This window comes from Rutidosis leptorrhynchoides, chromosome 7, assembly GCF_046630445.1.
Source record: "Rutidosis leptorrhynchoides isolate AG116_Rl617_1_P2 chromosome 7, CSIRO_AGI_Rlap_v1, whole genome shotgun sequence".
Classification (NCBI taxonomy): Eukaryota; Viridiplantae; Streptophyta; class Magnoliopsida; order Asterales; family Asteraceae; genus Rutidosis; species Rutidosis leptorrhynchoides.
The window spans coordinates 231,958,860-231,977,355 of NC_092339.1; positions in this window are offsets into that span (position 1 = coordinate 231,958,860).

The following is an 18,496-nucleotide window of genomic DNA, read 5'->3' on the forward strand; positions in this document are numbered from 1 at the left end:
AAGTTGTTATTCTGAGAAAATGATTTTTATTATGAACATGAAACTATATCCAAAAATTATGGTTAAACTCAAAGTGGAAGTATGTTTTCTAAAATGGTCATCTAGACGTCGTTCTTTCGACTGAAATGACTACCTTTACAAAAACGACTTGTAACTTATTTTTCCGACTAGAAACCTATAATTTTTTTGTTTAGATTCATAAAATAGAGTTCAATATGAAACCATAGCAATTTGATTCACTCAAAACGGATTTAAAATGAAGAAGTTATGGGTAAAACAAGATTGGATAATTTTTCTCATTTTAGCTACGTGAAAATTGGTAACAAATCTATTCCAACCATAACTTAATCAACTTGTATTATATATTATGTAATCTTGAGATACCATAGACACGTATACAATGTTTCGACCTATCATGTCGACACATCTATATATATTTCGGAACAACCATAGACACTCTATATGTGAATGTTGGAGTTAGCTATACAGGGTTGAGGTTGATTCCAAAATATATATAGTTTGAGTTGTGATCAATACTGAGATACGTATACACTGGGTCGTGGATTGATTCAAGATAATATTTATCGATTTATTTCTGTACATCTAACTGTGGACAACTAGTTGTAGGTTACTAACGAGGACAGCTGACTTAATAAACTTAAAACATCAAAATATATTAAAAGTGTTGTAAATATATTTTGAACATACTTTGATATATATGTATATATTGTTATAGGTTCGTGAATCAACCAGTGGCCAAGTCTTACTTCCCGACGAAGTAAAAATCTGTGAAAGTGAGTTATAGTCCCACTTTTAAAATCTAATATTTTTGGGATGAGAATACATGCAGGTTTTATAAATGATTTACAAAATAGACACAAGTACGTGAAACTACATTCTATGGTTGAATTATCGAAATCGAATATGCCCCTTTTTATTAAGTCTGGTAATCTAAGAATTAGGGAACAGACACCCTAATTGACGCGAATCCTAAAGATAGATCTATTGGGCCTAACAAACCCCATCCAAAGTACCGGATGCTTTAGTACTTCGAAATTTATATCATATCCGAAGGGTGTCCCGGAATGATGGGGATATTCTTATATATGCATCTTGTTATTGTCGGTTACCAGGTGTTCACCATATGAATGATTTTTATCTCTATGTATGGGATGTGTATTGAAATATGAAATCTTGTGGTCTATTGTTACGATTTGATATATATAGGTTAAACCTATAACTCACCAACATTTTTGTTGACGTTTTAAGCATGTTTATTCTCAGGTGATTATTAAGAGCTTCCGCTGTCGCATACTTAATAAGGACAAGATTTGGAGTCCATGCTTGTATGATATTGTGTAAAAACTGCATTCAAGAAACTTATTTTGTTGTAACATATTTGTATTGTAAACCATTATGTAATGGTCGTGTGTAAACAGGATATTTTAGATTATCATTATTTGATAATCTACGTAAAGCTTTTTAAACCTTTATTGATGAAATAAAGGTTATGGTTTGTTTAAAAATGAATGCAGTCTTTGAAAAACGTCTCATATAGAGGTCAAAACCTCGCAACGAAATCAATTAATATGGAACGTTTTTAATCAATAAGAACGGGACATTTCAGTTGGTATCAGAGCGTTGGTCTTAGAGAACCAGAAAATTTGCATTAGTGTGTCTTATCGAGTTTGTTAGGATGCATTAGTGAGTCTGGACTTCGACCGTGTTTTCTTTAAAAATGATTGCTTAACATTTTTGTTGGAAACTATATATTTTTAACATATGAATATTATGTGATATATTAATCTCTTAACGTGTTTGATATTATGTGATAGATGTCTACCTCTAGAACAAGCCCCATTGACTCACCTAATAATAATGAAGAGTCAAATGTAAATTGGAATGATTTGTGGACTGATTCACAAGTTCCCGAAGAGGAACCGGAAGAAGAGTCGGAACCGGAAGAAGAATCGGAACCGGAAGAAGAATCGGAACCGGATGAAGAAATAGAACCGGTGGGGGAAATAATAAAACGGTTAAGTAAAAGAAAATCCTCAACCAACCGACCAAAGTTAATTATGGTCAATGGTGTTTCCGCCAAGGAAGCAAAATATTGGGAGGATTACCAATTCTCCGATGAATCGGATTCCGACGAGAATTCCGATGATGTTATAGAAATTACCCCAACTGAATTTAAAAAGGCAAAAGAAAATAATAAGGGAAAGGGCATAAAAATAGAGAAATCTAATTCCAACCCCGATGAACTTTATATGTATCGTCAACCCCCGAAGTCCTTAAGTTGTAACAATGACCCGGGAACCTCTAAACCACCAGGTTTTTCTAAACCAATGTGGACAACGACGGCTCGTATTAGGGGAACATCATATATCCCTAGAAACTTGGCAAAACGAACCAAAACCGAAGAAGAAGAAACGAGCGAGTCGGAATAAGATAGTTGTATTCGTGTGGTGTAATATATGGAATATAGTGTTCTTATGCTTTATGATATATGTAAAAATTGCTTGTATTAATAAGTATTTTTTTTTATGAATCTAACTCTTGTCTATTTTACAGTTTAAAAACACAAAATGGATAGACAACCCAATATTTTAAGAGACCTACCCGGAGACATGATTGATGAAATCTTGTCTAGAGTCGGCCAGAATTCTTCGGCACAACTATTTAAGGCGAGATCAGTTTGTAAGACATTCGAAGAACGTTCCAAGAATGTCTTGGTTTATAAGAGACTTTCGTTTGAAAGATGGGGGATATCACATTGGGAAACCCATAAGTTACGATGTGTTTACTTTGACGCATATATTGCGGGGAACCCAAATGCTATTTTACGCAACGGGTTAAGAAATTATTTTGACTCAATATATCCGAATATTGGACTTCGTGATTTAGAAAAAGCGGCTAACATGCAACATAAAGAAGCATGTTATGCTTACGGATTAGTAATGTTCGCTTCTCACCAAAGTGAGAACAAGAACATCGGGCTACAACTATTAAACAAAACTTTTCCACAAGTGACGGAGTCGGTAATTGGGGTAAGAAATGAGGTTTTTAGATTATTACGGTACTGTTGGACATTACGTAACCCTCGTCCCTTTGATGACGTTACAACACGCTGTCTTATCAACGGCCATAACGGTTATGTTGCACAAGACCAAGGATGGGAAGTAGTCCTAGTAAAACCAGAATGCATGACTTGTTTCTGGACGTATGAATTACGTGTCTTTATTGCCTTTGCCGAACGACTTGTGTACTAGCTAGAATTGTCTTCACAACTATCTTGTATCATAGTTATTGTGTGCTATATTTCATGCTTTATGTAAAATAAGCGGTATTGTAAGTTATTAAAATATTGTATAAAAGTTTGAACGCGAAATATTATTACAATCAGTTTTTCATATAGAATTGTAGTAGTTGAATTGTATATTAGCTACTAAGTATGAACTTAACGGGTAGGTACTACCCGAATTTAAACTTATAAAATGCTAATATGAAGAAAAAGCTTTTATAAATGAGTTCATATTATGCTACGAAATACTATTAACTACTCTTAATATTCTGTATGATTAACTTGTTCCATTTAACTATTTTGAAGGAAATGGCACCGACTACTCGACACACCGTGAATATGAATGAAGAGGAATTCCGTACTTTTCTAGCTTCAAACATAGCCGCAGTACAGGCTGCGCTACATACCAACAATAACCTTGGATCTAGCAGTACAGGAAATCGTGTAGGATGCACCTACAAAGAATTCACTGCCTGCAAACCTTTGGAATTTGATGGAACCGAAGGACCGATCGGATTGAAACGGTGGACCGAGAAGGTTGAATCGGTGTTTGCCATAAGTAAGTGTACTGAAGAGGACAAAGTGAAGTACGCTACGCATACCTTCACAGGTTCTGCGTTAACATGGTGGAATACCTATCTAGAGCAAGTGGGACAAGATGATGCATACGCACTACCGTGGTCAGCATTCAAGCACTTGATGAACGAGAAGTACCGTCCCAGAACCGAGGTCAATAAGCTCAAGACAGAACTTAGAGGGTTACGAACCCAAGGATTTGATATTACCACGTACGAAAGACGATTCACAGAATTGTGCCTATTGTGTCCGGGAGCATTCGAAGATGAGGAAGAGAAGATCGACGCGTTTGTGAAAGGATTACCGGAAAGAATCCAAGAAGATATAAGTTCATACGAGCCCGCCTCCATACAACAGGCATGTAGAATGGCTCACAAACTAGTGAACCAGATTGAAGAAAGAATTAAAGAACAGACTGCTGAAGAGGCCAATGTGAAGCAAGTCAAAAGAAAGTGGGAGGAAAACGGTGATAAGAATCACCAATACAACAACAGCAATTACAACAATAATCGCAACAATTATCCCAACAATCGCAACATAAATCGCAACTACAACAAACGGCCCAACAACAACAACAACAACAACAACAACAGCAACTACAACAATCATCCCAACAACAATAATAACCGTAACAACAACAACAACAATCAGAAGCAGCTATGCCAAAGGTGTGAAAAGAATCACTCGGGGTTCTGCACCAAATTTTGCAACAAGTGTAAAATAAATGGTCATAGCGCGGCGAAGTGTGAGGTCTACGGACCAGGGGTTAATAGAACGAAAGGAACAAATGGTGTCGGAACGAGTAATGGCGGAGCAAGTAGTGTCGGAGCAAGTTATGCCAATGTAGTTTGTTATAAATGTGGAAAACCAGGCCACATTATTAGAAATTGCCCGAACCAGGAGAACACGAATGGACAAGGCCGTGGAAGAGTTTTCAATATTAATGCGGTAGAGGCACAGGAAGACCCGGAGCTTGTTACGGGTACGTTTCTTATTGACAATAAATCTGCTTACGTTTTATTTGATTCGGGTGCGGATAGAAGCTATATGAGTAGAGATTTTTGTGCTAAATTAAGTTGTCCATTGACGCCTTTGGATAGTAAATTTTTACTCGAATTAGCAAATGGTAAATTAATTTCAGCAGATAATATATGTCGGAATCGAGAAATTAAACTGGTTAGCGAAACATTTAAGATTGATTTGATACCAGTAGAGTTAGGGAGTTTTGATGTGATAATCGGTATGGACTGGTTGAAAGAAGTGAAAGCGGAGATCGTTTGTTACAAAAATGCAATTCGCATTATACGAGAAAAAGGAAAACCCTTAATGGTGTACGGAGAAAAGGGCAACACGAAGCTACATCTTATTAGTAATTTGAAGGCACAAAAACTAATAAGAAAAGGTTGCTATGCTGTTCTAGCACACGTCGAGAAAGTACAAACTGAAGAAAAGAGCATCAATGATGTTCCCATTGCAAAAGAATTTCCCGATGTATTTCCGAAAGAATTACCGGGATTACCCCCACATCGATCCGTTGAATTTCAAATAGATCTTGTACCAGGAGCTGCACCAATAGCTCGTGCTCCTTACAGACTCGCACCCAGCGAGATGAAAGAACTGCAAAGCCAATTACAAGAACTTTTAGAGCGTGGTTTCATTCGACCAAGCACATCACCGTGGGGAGCTCCTGTTTTGTTTGTCAAGAAGAAAGATGGTACATTCAGGTTGTGTATCGACTACCGAGAGTTGAACAAACTTACCATCAAGAACCGCTACCCACTACCGAGAATCGACGACTTATTTGATCAACTACAAGGCTCGTCTGTTTATTCAAAGATTGACTTACGTTCCGGGTATCATCAAATGCGGGTGAAAGAAGATGATATTCCAAAGACTGCTTTCAGAACACGTTACGGTCATTACGAGTTTATGGTCATGCCGTTTGGTTTAACTAATGCACCAGCTGTGTTCATGGACCTTATGAACCGAGTGTGTGGACCATACCTTGACAAGTTTGTCATTGTTTTCATTGATGACATACTTATTTACTCAAAGAATGACCAAGAACACGGTGAACATTTGAGAAAGGTGTTAGAAGTATTGAGGAAGGAAGAATTGTACGCTAAGTTTTCAAAGTGTGCATTTTGGTTGGAAGAAGTTCAATTCCTCGGTCACATAGTGAACAAAGAAGGTATTAAGGTGGATCCGGCAAAGATAGAAACTGTTGAAAAGTGGGAAACCCCGAAAACTCCGAAACACATACGCCAGTTTTTAGGACTAGCTGGTTACTACAGAAGGTTCATCCAAGACTTTTCCAGAATAGCAAAACCCTTGACTGCATTAACGCATAAAGGGAAGAAATTTGAATGGAATGATGAACAAGAGAAAGCGTTTCAGTTATTGAAGAAAAAGCTAACTACGGCACCTATATTGTCATTGCCTGAAGGGAATGATGATTTTGTGATTTATTGTGATGCATCAAAGCAAGGTCTCGGTTGTGTATTAATGCAACGAACGAAGGTGATTGCTTATGCGTCTAGACAATTGAAGATTCACGAACAAAATTATACGACGCATGATTTGGAATTAGGCGCGGTTGTTTTTGCATTAAAGACTTGGAGGCACTACTTATATGGGGTCAAAAGTATTATATATACCGACCACAAAAGTCTTCAACACATATTTAATCAGAAACAACTGAATATGAGGCAGCGTAGGTGGATTGAATTATTGAATGATTACGACTTTGAGATTCGTTACCACCCGGGGAAGGCAAATGTGGTAGCCGATGCCTTGAGCAGGAAGGACAGAGAACCCATTCGAGTAAAATCTATGAATATAATGATTCATAATAACATTACTACTCAAATAAAGGAGGCGCAACAAGGAGTTTTAAAAGAGGGAAATTTAAAGGATGAAATACCCAAAGGATCGGAGAAGCATCTTAATATTCGGGAAGACGGAACCCGGTATAGGGCTGAAAGGATTTGGGTACCAAAATTTGGAGATATGAGAGAAATGGTACTTAGAGAAGCTCATAAAACCAGATACTCAATACATCCTGGAACGGGGAAGATGTACAAGGATCTCAAGAAACATTTTTGGTGGCCGGGTATGAAAGCCGATGTTGCTAAATACGTAGGAGAATGTTTGACGTGTTCTAAGGTCAAAGCTGAGCATCAGAAACCATCAGGTCTACTTCAACAACCCGAAATCCCGGAATGGAAATGGGAAAACATTACCATGGATTTCATCACTAAATTGCCAAGGACTGCAAGTGGTTTTGATACTATTTGGGTAATAGTTGATCGTCTCACCAAATCAGCACACTTCCTACCAATAAGAGAAGATGACAAGATGGAGAAGTTAGCACGACTGTATTTGAAGGAAGTCGTCTCCAGACATGGAATACCAATCTCTATTATCTCTGATAGGGATGGCAGATTTATTTCAAGATTCTGGCAGACATTACAGCAAGCATTAGGAACTCGTCTAGACATGAGTACTGCCTATCATCCACAAACTGATGGGCAGAGCGAAAGGACGATACAAACGCTTGAAGACATGCTACGAGCTTGTGTTATTGATTTCGGAAACAGTTGGGATCGACATCTACCGTTAGCAGAATTTTCCTACAACAACAGCTACCATTCAAGCATTGAGATGGCGCCGTTTGAAGCACTTTATGGTAGAAAGTGCAGGTCTCCGATTTGTTGGAGTGAAGTGGGGGATAGACAGATTACGGGTCCGGAGATTATACAAGAAACTACCGAGAAGATCATCCAAATTCAACAACGGTTGAAAACCGCCCAAAGTCGACAAAAGAGCTACGCTGACATTAAAAGAAAAGATATAGAATTTGAAATTGGAGAGATGGTCATGCTTAAAGTTGCACCTTGGAAAGGCGTTGTTCGATTTGGTAAACGAGGGAAATTAAATCCAAGGTATATTGGACCATTCAAGATTATTGATCGTGTCGGACCAGTAGCTTACCGACTAGAGTTACCTCAACAACTCGTGGCTGTACATAACACTTTCCACGTCTCGAATTTAAAGAAATGTTTTGCTAAAGAAGATCTCACTATTCCGTTAGATGAAATCCAAATCAACGAAAAACTTCAATTCATCGAAGAACCCGTCGATATAATGGATCGTGAGGTTAAAAGACTTAAGCAAAACAAGATACCAATTGTTAAGGTTCGATGGAATGCTCGTAGAGGACCCGAGTTCACCTGGGAGCGTGAAGATCAGATGAAGAAGAAATACCCGCATCTATTTCCAGAAGATTCGTCAACACCTTCAACAGCTTAAAATTTCGGGACGAAATTTATTTAACGGGTAGGTACTGTAGTGACCCGAACTTTTCCATGTTTATATATATTAATTGAGATTGATGTTTACATGATTAAATGTTTCCAACATGTTAAGCAATCAAACTTGTTAAGACTTGATTAATTGAAATAGGTTTCATATAGACAATTGACCACCCAAGTTGACCGGTGATTCACGAACGTTAAAACTTGTAAAAAACTATATGATGACATATATATGGTTATATATATAGTTAACATGATATTATGATAAGTAAACATATCATTAATTATATTAACAATGAACTACATATGTAAAAACAAGACTACTAACTTAATGATTTTGAAACGAGACATATATGTAACGTTTATCGTTGTAACGACATTTAATGTATATATATCATATTAAGAGATATTCGTACATCATAATATCATAATAATATAATAATTTAAAATCTCTTTTGTTATTATAAACATTGGGTTAACAACATTTAACAAGATCGTTAACCTAAAGGTTTCAAAACAACACTTACATGTAACGACTAACGATGACTTAACGACTCAGTTAAAATGTATATACATGTAGTGTTTTAATATGTATTTATACACTTTTGAAAGACTTCAATACACTTATCAAAATACTTCTACTTAACAAAAATGCTTACAATTACATTCTCGTTCAGTTTCATCAACAATTCTACTCGTATGCACCCGTATTCGTACTCGTACAATACACAGCTTTTAGATGTATGTACTATTGGTATATACACTCCAATGATCAGCTCTTAGCAGCCCATGTGAGTCACCTAACACATGTGGGAACCATCATTTGGCAACTAGCATGAAATATCTCATAAGATTACAAAAATATGAGTAATCATTCATGACTTATTTACATGAAAACAAAATTACATATCCTTTATATCTAATCCATACACCAACGACCAAAAACACCTACAAACACTTTCATTCTTCAATTTTCTTCATCTAATTGAACTCTCTCAAGTTCTATCTTCAAGTTCTAAGTGTTCTTCATAAATTCCAAAAGTTCTAGTTTCATAAAATCAAGAATACTTTCAAGTTTGCTAGCTCACTTCCAATCTTGTAAGGTGATCATCCAACCTCAAGAAATCTTTGTTTCTTACAGTAGGTTATCATTCTAATACAAGGTAATAATCATATTCAAACTTTGGTTCAATTTCTATAACTATAACAATCTTATTTCAAGTGATGATCTTACTTGAACTTGTTTTCGTGTCATGATTTTGCTTCAAGAACTTTGAGCCATCCAAGGATCCATTGAAGCTAGATCCATTTTTATCTTTTCCAGTAGGTTCATCCAAGGAACTTAAGGTAGTAATGATGTTCATAACATCATTCGATTCATACATATAAAGCTATCTTATTCGAAGGTTTAAACTTGTAATCACTAGAACATAGTTTAGTTAATTCTAAACTTGTTCGCAAACAAAAGTTAATCCTTCTAACTTGACTTTTAAAATCAACTAAACACATGTTCTATATCTATATGATATGCTAACTTAATGATTTAAAACCTGGAAACACGAAAAACACCATAAAACCGGATTTACGCCGTCGTAGTAACACCGCGGGCTGTTTTGGGTTAGTTAATTAAAAACTATGATAAACTTTGATTTAAAAGTTGTTATTCTGAGAAAATGATTTTTATTATGAACATGAAACTATATCCAAAAATTATGGTTAAACTCAAAGTGGAAGTATGTTTTCTAAAATGGTCATCTAGACGTCGTTCTTTCGACTGAAATGACTACCTTTACAAAAACGACTTGTAACTTATTTTTCCGACTAGAAACCTATACTTTTTTGTTTAGATTCATAAAATAGAGTTCAATATGAAACCATAGCAATTTGATTCACTCAAAACGGATTTAAAATGAAGAAGTTATGGGTAAAACAAGATTGGATAATTTTTCTCATTTTAGCTACGTGAAAATTGGTAACAAATCTATTCCAACCATAACTTAATCAACTTGTATTATATATTATGTAATCTTGAGATACCATAGACACGTATACAATGTTTCGACCTATCATGTCGACACATCTATATATATTTCGGAACAACCATAGACACTCTATATGTGAATGTTGGAGTTAGCTATACAGGGTTGAGGTTGATTCCAAAATATATATAGTTTGAGTTGTGATCAATACTGAGATACGTATACACTGGGTCGTGGATTGATTCAAGATAATATTTATCGATTTATTTCTGTACATCTAACTGTGGACAACTAGTTGTAGGTTACTAACGAGGACAGCTGACTTAATAAACTTAAAACATCAAAATATATTAAAAGTGTTGTAAATATATTTTGAACATACTTTGATATATATGTATATATTGTTATAGGTTCGTGAATCAACCAGTGGCCAAGTCTTACTTCCCGACGAAGTAAAAATCTGTGAAAGTGAGTTATAGTCCCACTTTTAAAATCTAATATTTTTGGGATGAGAATACATGCAGGTTTTATAAATGATTTACAAAATAGACACAAGTACGTGAAACTACATTCTATGGTTGAATTATCGAAATCGAATATGCCCCTTTTTATTAAGTCTGGTAATCTAAGAATTAGGGAACAGACACCCTAATTGACGCGAATCCTAAAGATAGATCTATTGGGCCTAACAAACCCCATCCAAAGTACCGGATGCTTTAGTACTTCGAAATTTATATCATATCCGAAGGGTGTCCCGGAATGATGGGGATATTCTTATATATGCATCTTGTTATTGTCGGTTACCAGGTGTTCACCATATGAATGATTTTTATCTCTATGTATGGGATGTGTATTGAAATATGAAATCTTGTGGTCTATTGTTACGATTTGATATATATAGGTTAAACCTATAACTCACCAACATTTTTGTTGACGTTTTAAGCATGTTTATTCTCAGGTGATTATTAAGAGCTTCCGCTGTCGCATACTTAATAAGGACAAGATTTGGAGTCCATGCTTGTATGATATTGTGTAAAAACTGCATTCAAGAAACTTATTTTGTTGTAACATATTTGTATTGTAAACCATTATGTAATGGTCGTGTGTAAACAGGATATTTTAGATTATCATTATTTGATAATCTACGTAAAGCTTTTTAAACCTTTATTGATGAAATAAAGGTTATGGTTTGTTTAAAAATGAATGCAGTCTTTGAAAAACGTCTCATATAGAGGTCAAAACCTCGCAACGAAATCAATTAATATGGAACGTTTTTAATCAATAAGAACGGGACATTTCACCAATCATACCTCTATATTCAGTGATATTGACCGGTTCACCATTGGGATCAGCATCGATTTTGATAGATGCTGCCATTGGAGTCCCTATATCTTTTAAACAAGTAAGACCAAATTTGTTTAACATATCTTTGATATATTTATCTTGACTTATAAAAATTCCATCATCAAGTTGTTTAATTTGCAATCCTAGAAAGTATTGCAAATCTCTCTGTAAACTCATTTCATATGTCTTTGACATAAGTTTTGAAAAATCTTGACAATGTTTTTCATTTTTAGATCAATAAATAATATCATCTATGTATATCTGTACCAGAAAGAAATCACCATCTATCTCCTTTGAGAATAGAGTGGTATCAATTGTTCCAACTTTAAAACCTATACTAGTGAGATAGACATGAAGTGTCTCATACCATGCTCTTGGTGCCTGTTTTAGGCTATATAGAGCTTTGTCTAACTTGTAAACATGGTGTGGATATTTACTGCTTACAAAACAAGGAGGCTGTTTGACATAGACTTCTTCTTGTAGCTTCCCATTTAGAAATGCAGACTTAACATCCATCTGGAATACCCTAAAGTTCATCTTAGCAGCATATGCCAAGAACAATCTAATAGCTTCCATCCTAGCCACTGGTGCATATGTCTCTCCATAATCCAATCCTACTTCCTGTTTGTAACCCTGAGCTACCAATCTAGCTTTGTTTCTGATAACAATCCCATCTTCATCCATCTTATTCTTGAAAACCCACTTGGTACCAATGATCTTCTTTGTTTCATCATCGGGTTTAGGTACCAATGTCCAAATATTATTCCTATCAAACTGGGAGATCTCTTCTTGCATAGCTCCTGCCTAGCTAGGATCTTTGATTGCTTCTTCCGGACATGTAGGTTCAATGGTAAATACAAAGTTTATATGCATACAAAAGTTGCTGGTTGCATGTCTCTTTATCTTAACACCACAAGCCAGATTACCAATAACCTGCTCAATTGGATGCTCCTTTGTCCATCTAGTGTTGTGAACAGGTGAGCTTGTTGTGGAACACATAGCATCTTGATCGTTAGCTGGTTCAGCAGTACGAGCAGCAGTAGTAGATAGTTGTTCATTATGAGTGAAACCAGTACCAGCTTGTGATCCTTCAGAACCAGTAGACCTTTGTTCAATTTGTAGTACTTCAGTTGAGCCAGTAGGTCCACATGGTTTAGACACAGATGGAACAGAATATTCCATCTCATCATCAGAGAACCCAGTAACATGGATTGGTGAGGGAGTTGCTGCTGGTTCTTCTTCTTCATCATCAAGAGCTTGATGAGTAGGCTCTTTAAATAGTAAGTCCTCATCTTCTTGGCCAGAAGATGAAATGAGGGCAATTTCATCAAATGTAACGTTAATGGACTCTTCAAAACAGCCTCTTCTCTTGTTGAAAACCCTATATGCCTTTGACATGTTGGAATATTCAAGAAATATATCTTCATTAGCTTTAGCATCAAACTTACCAAGCTAGTCCCAATTGTTTAGAATGTAACAGAGAGTGTCAAATACATGAAGAAATGAAATTGAGGGTTTTCTTCCTTTGAGAACTTCATAAGCAGTCTTCTGATGTATTTTTACAAATAAAGATCTATTCTGGGTAAAGCAAGCAGTATTCACAGCTTCTGCCCAATATGAATTCTTCAACCAAGATTCAGCCAACATAGATCTTGCTGCTTCAATAAGAGTTCTGTATCTTCTTTCTGCAATACCATTTTGTTGTGGTGTTCTCACAGCAGAAAAGTTTTGTGAAATACCTTTGTCAGCACAAAATTCTTCTAAAGTTGCATTTCTGAATTCTGTACCATGATCACTTCTTAGGTATTTCACCAGTTTCCCATTCAATAGTTCAATTCTTTTGATTAAATTAATAATTTCATCAGCAGCTTCACTCTTTTTCTTCAAAAAGAATACCCAAGTGTACCTGGAAAATTCATCAACAATAACCAGTGTATACTTCTTCCCACTACAGCTGGCTATATTAACAGGACCAGAAAGGTCCATATGAAGTAGGTGAAATGGTTTCTCAACAGATGAAATCTGCTTTGACTTGAATGAAGCCTGGTGATGCTTCCCTTTTTCACAACCAAGACATAATATGTCCTTCATATAAAACATTGTGGGTAGCCCAGACACCAAACTTTTATTAGATAATTTGTGAATATCTTTAAAGTTGAGATGTGAGAGTCTCTTGTGCCATAACCAGTTGAGGTTGTCTGCTGCTTTTGTATAAAAACAAGTATCTGTTGTTGTGACTGTTGTGTTCATTTCAATCTGATACATGTTCTCATGTCTTTTTGCTGTCAGCAATGCCTTCCCTGTCTTATCAAAAATAGTGCCAATTTTCCGTCTGAATTGGACTATCTTACTTTTGCTTGTCAGTTGACATATGCTAAGTAGATTGTGTTTGAACCCAACGACATATGACACATTTGAGAATGTAACATTCCCATTTGTTAATGTGCCAAAATCTTTTGTGTAACCCAACGAATTATCTCCATATGAAACAACTAGACCATTCTTTTCTTGATAGTCCATCAGCAGGGACTTACATCTGGTCATATATCTCGAACATCCACTATCGAGATACCATATCTGCTTGTTTTGAATGCCCTATACAGTAGCTAAGAGATTAGTTCTTTTTGGGAACCCATCCAAGGATGGGTTCTGGAAGGGTCATCTGTGATGATCTCTTCCTGTCTGCTGTTTTGCTTGAAGAGGCAGCAACATATGGGGTTTGGGTTTGAGTACTGTAGCGACCCGACAAAAACATCATTGACGGCACCGTCTACTTAGGTCCCGTTACGTGGTCATAAGTCTTTAAAATAATGTTTGACCAAAAGTATGTCGCATTCATTTCAAATGTAAAGATTGTTTCAAAGTTTACAAGAATAGTTTAACCACAAGTTACGTTATAAGTACCAATGAAACCTATGTGACACAATTTAAAAGTGTAGGTTTTTCGTATGCCCGAGAGACATATTAAATTAATGTGGCTAATATGTTATGATCCAAGTCGGGTCATACCCAATAACAAGCTTACCGACACCTTATACGTATTTGATCTTAACAATTGGATCATTAAACAAATATGCGACACTTGGATTTTAGAAAATCGGATTTCTAAAATATTATCACTTGAGATAAATTATTTGGATAATTTATATATAATTGTTTATAAGTTTAAATGATTACATTGTGTTATATTTTATAAAAGGTTTTATAAAATGTATAAGTAACAAAATAATACATAAGTTTATAAAAGTTTATAAACTTTTATAAACTTACAAGTATTATTATTTAAAGGTCATGTGTGTGCAGAATTTTGTGTCTCCAAGGATGACAAACACATGCCATTTTGCTACTTTTAACACAAGATTCCTTATGTACATGCAAGGGGTTTTACAACCAAGGTTTGACTCAAGTTTACAAGTGATAAATGCTCATAAAAAACTGCATTTTCAGCTCTCCATTCCCATTTCAGGCCGAACTGTTTCAGCTCAAAAGAGAGAGAGTTTTGCTTGTAAAAATCAAGTGTTCAAGTGTCTAAAGTCCTAACAAATTAAAGGTTGTGTTGGTGCATCAAAAGCTTGGGGTATTACACACTTGAGGCTTCAAGTTAGAAGCTCATTTTGCATCATCTCCTTCTACATTTCTGCTGTCCAAAATTCAGCCCTCTACTATCTTAGAGGAGGTATAAACACTCTTCTAATCTTGTTATATTTGTAAGCATATGATTCATGACTTGATATTAATGTGGAATTTAACAAAATGGCTTTACAAATACACTTGTTCTATTAATGCTTCCGCTTGTATTAACTATCTTAAAATTGGTTTTATGATAGTGTAAACTAAATGAACATGTTGTTTTGAAACTCATTAAATTCCAACAATGGTATCTAGAGCCGAAGTCTATGGATTATGCTTCTTTTATGGTCTTTAAACCCACTATATTTGCATTCCATGCACATGCATGAATATGGAATGTAAAAATGTTCGGGTTTGGGTGGGTTTGATATGGTGACCGAATTCTTGGAGGTTCCAAGAGGGTTTGGAACTTGCAAATTGGTCATATTTGTTCATATGTTGTTGTTCACAATCATAGCCAAGACCTTGTGGTTGAATGAATGTTTGTTTGGTTGATTTGTTAATTTCAATTTGGTTGTAATTATTCATTCAATTGGTTTGTAATAATATTCATTTGGTTATGTAATTTATTTTATATTTGGCATGTAAAATAGATTAGGTTGTATTTTCATTTTCTAGACAAAATGTATTAGGATATATTTTGTAACAAGATGAAGATGCATGAAGATCACAAGGAAGAACACAAGAAGCATGTGGATGCAAGGTTAAGTGGGAGGTTAAAACCTCTTACTTTGTGTTTTACCCATTGACCAGTGGCATTTTGTTTTCGGCTAAACAAAATGTCTACCAAAAGGCTTGATTATGAACATTTGTTTTGCATGCGTGGTTGTTTTAATTCCTTGTATGATTGTGGATTGTGTATGTTACTACAACAAGTTATCACACAAGTTAACAACAAGCAAAACTACAATTTAATTGGTTAAATTATTAACAACATGAAATTTACCAAACCACAATTTAATCGGTTAAATTGAAATGGCTAAAAGGACATTAATAAATGGTTATTAAGAACTAGAAACGGATTGCACATATAAAAAGGTTTATATGAAAGTAATAAAATTCGCATTATTACATGACATGAAAATGGATTTTCATAAGTACCATACACTAAATGCATGTTAGTGTATGGCATAAAAGTTTTCTCAAACTAGAAATAATGGAAACTTAAAATCCCTTATACAAGGTAAACAAGTTAAACGCCATCCTTTTTGTGTCACACTTAGACATATTAGGGAACTCATGATGGGATAAAGGTCACCTAACCATCATGAACAAACTAATATGATTAAGGTGAAATTCACATGCTTGTGGGATAAAGGTCACCTAACCACTTGTATGTTAAGTTTACACGTTTACACAAGTAGGACGACTTGATTTGGAAATCATGAACTTAGGGTCACCGAAGCATGATGAACAAATAGGCGTTGATGGGATAATATGCCATGCAAAAGGATTGCATGATCCCATAATTTAGAAGTTGCAAAAGAATTGCAATTGTCATATAATGACTACCTAGCTAAATCAAATGACGGGATAAAGGTCACCTAACTGAAATTTGACTTACCGTTGGATTCTAAAATTTAATATATATTAATTGGACAACTTTGTTAAATTTTGTTAAATGGCCGCCAATAACAACAACATTCCAAACGCACCAACCAACTTTAACAACCTATCATTGAGGTCAATCCTCGAAAAGGAAAAACTCAACCATACGAACTTCATGGATTGGTTCCGCAATCTAAGAATTGTCCTCAAACTTGAGGATAGGGCGTATGTATTGGAAGACCCCATTCCCGATCAACCGGACAAGGATGATATAGAAGGCATGGCTTATTGGGAGAAATATTGCACCGATTCGTTGCAAGTTTCTTGCCTCATGCTTGGGACTATGATACCCGAACTCCAAAAGGATTTTGAGCATCATAGTGCATATGACATGATCACACAGTTGAAGGAGATATTCCTTCAACAAGCTCGTGTCGAGCGCTTTGAAACGGTCCGAGCGCTTCGTGCATGTCGGATGGACGACACCCAATCCGTTTCATCTTATGTCCTTAAGATGAAAAGCCTAATTGATCGAGCAAACCGTCTAAATTGCAACGTGACTAATGAATTCGCCACGGACCTTATCCTTAACTCATTGTCAAAGAGGTTTGACACATTCGTGTTAAATTATAACATGAATGGTTGGGATAAAAGCATTGCCGAATTACATGCCATGCTTAAGACGACCGAAGCAAGCATGGGTAAAAGGGCTTCAACCATGTTCATGATCAATGAAGGCGGGTCCAAAACCAATAACACTTCTAAGCCAAAGGTGGCTAAGAGGAAAGGACCCGCCTACCAAGGTAAGGGCAAGGGAAAAGGGAAGATGGTTACCCCAACCAACAAGAACAAAAAGCAAAAGGTTGCCAGTAAAGCTAACCCCAAGGAAGATCCGTGCTTCGGTTGCGATGAAATAGGTCACTGGAAACGAAACTGCCCGGTCTACCTTAAGGAGTTGAAGGAAAAGAGGGATGCAGGGCAAACCTCAGGTAATGTATATATGGTATACATTGAGCTTAGTATTACTTCTTCTAATACATGGGTATTAGACACAGGATGTGAAACTCATATTTGCAATTCTTTGCAGGGGTTGAAAAGAAGTGATCAAGAAGCGGGAACAACAAGTCTCTTCATGGGAAATGGAGCAAGGGTGCAAGTTAAAGCTCAAGGAGACTTTGTTTTGAAGCTACCAAGTGGTTTGGAGCTTATTTTGAAAGATGTTTTGTATGCACCCGATTTATCACGAAACATTATTTCTGTATCCCGTTTGAAACAATATGGTTTTAATCTTAATTTCATTAATGATGATATCCATGTTTCTTTAGATAATGTGTTCTATTTTAAGGCTTCGCCTTCGAATGGTATTTATGAATTGGTTCATGATGACACATCATACAATAGCTCAATATACCATGCGAATACCAAGAAACTCAAAAGGGATTTGAGTGATTTCTACTTATGGAATTGTCGCCTTGGTCACATAAACCAGAATCGAATGCATACACTTTGAAAGAATGGACTTTTGAAATCAAATGAACTAGACTCGCTTGATGTATGTGAATCTTGTTACAAGGCAAAATGACTAAAGCACCTTTCAAAGTGACCTATGAAAGGGCTAAAGACTTATTGGGATTAATACATTCGGATTTATGTGGACCCTTTAAGCCCATAACTAGGAATGGTGAAAGATACTTCGTTACTTTCATTGATGACTTCAGTCGTTTCGGATATGTCTACTTATTAAGACACAAGGACGAAACTTTTGAAGCATTCAAAGAATATCAAAACGAAGTACAAAA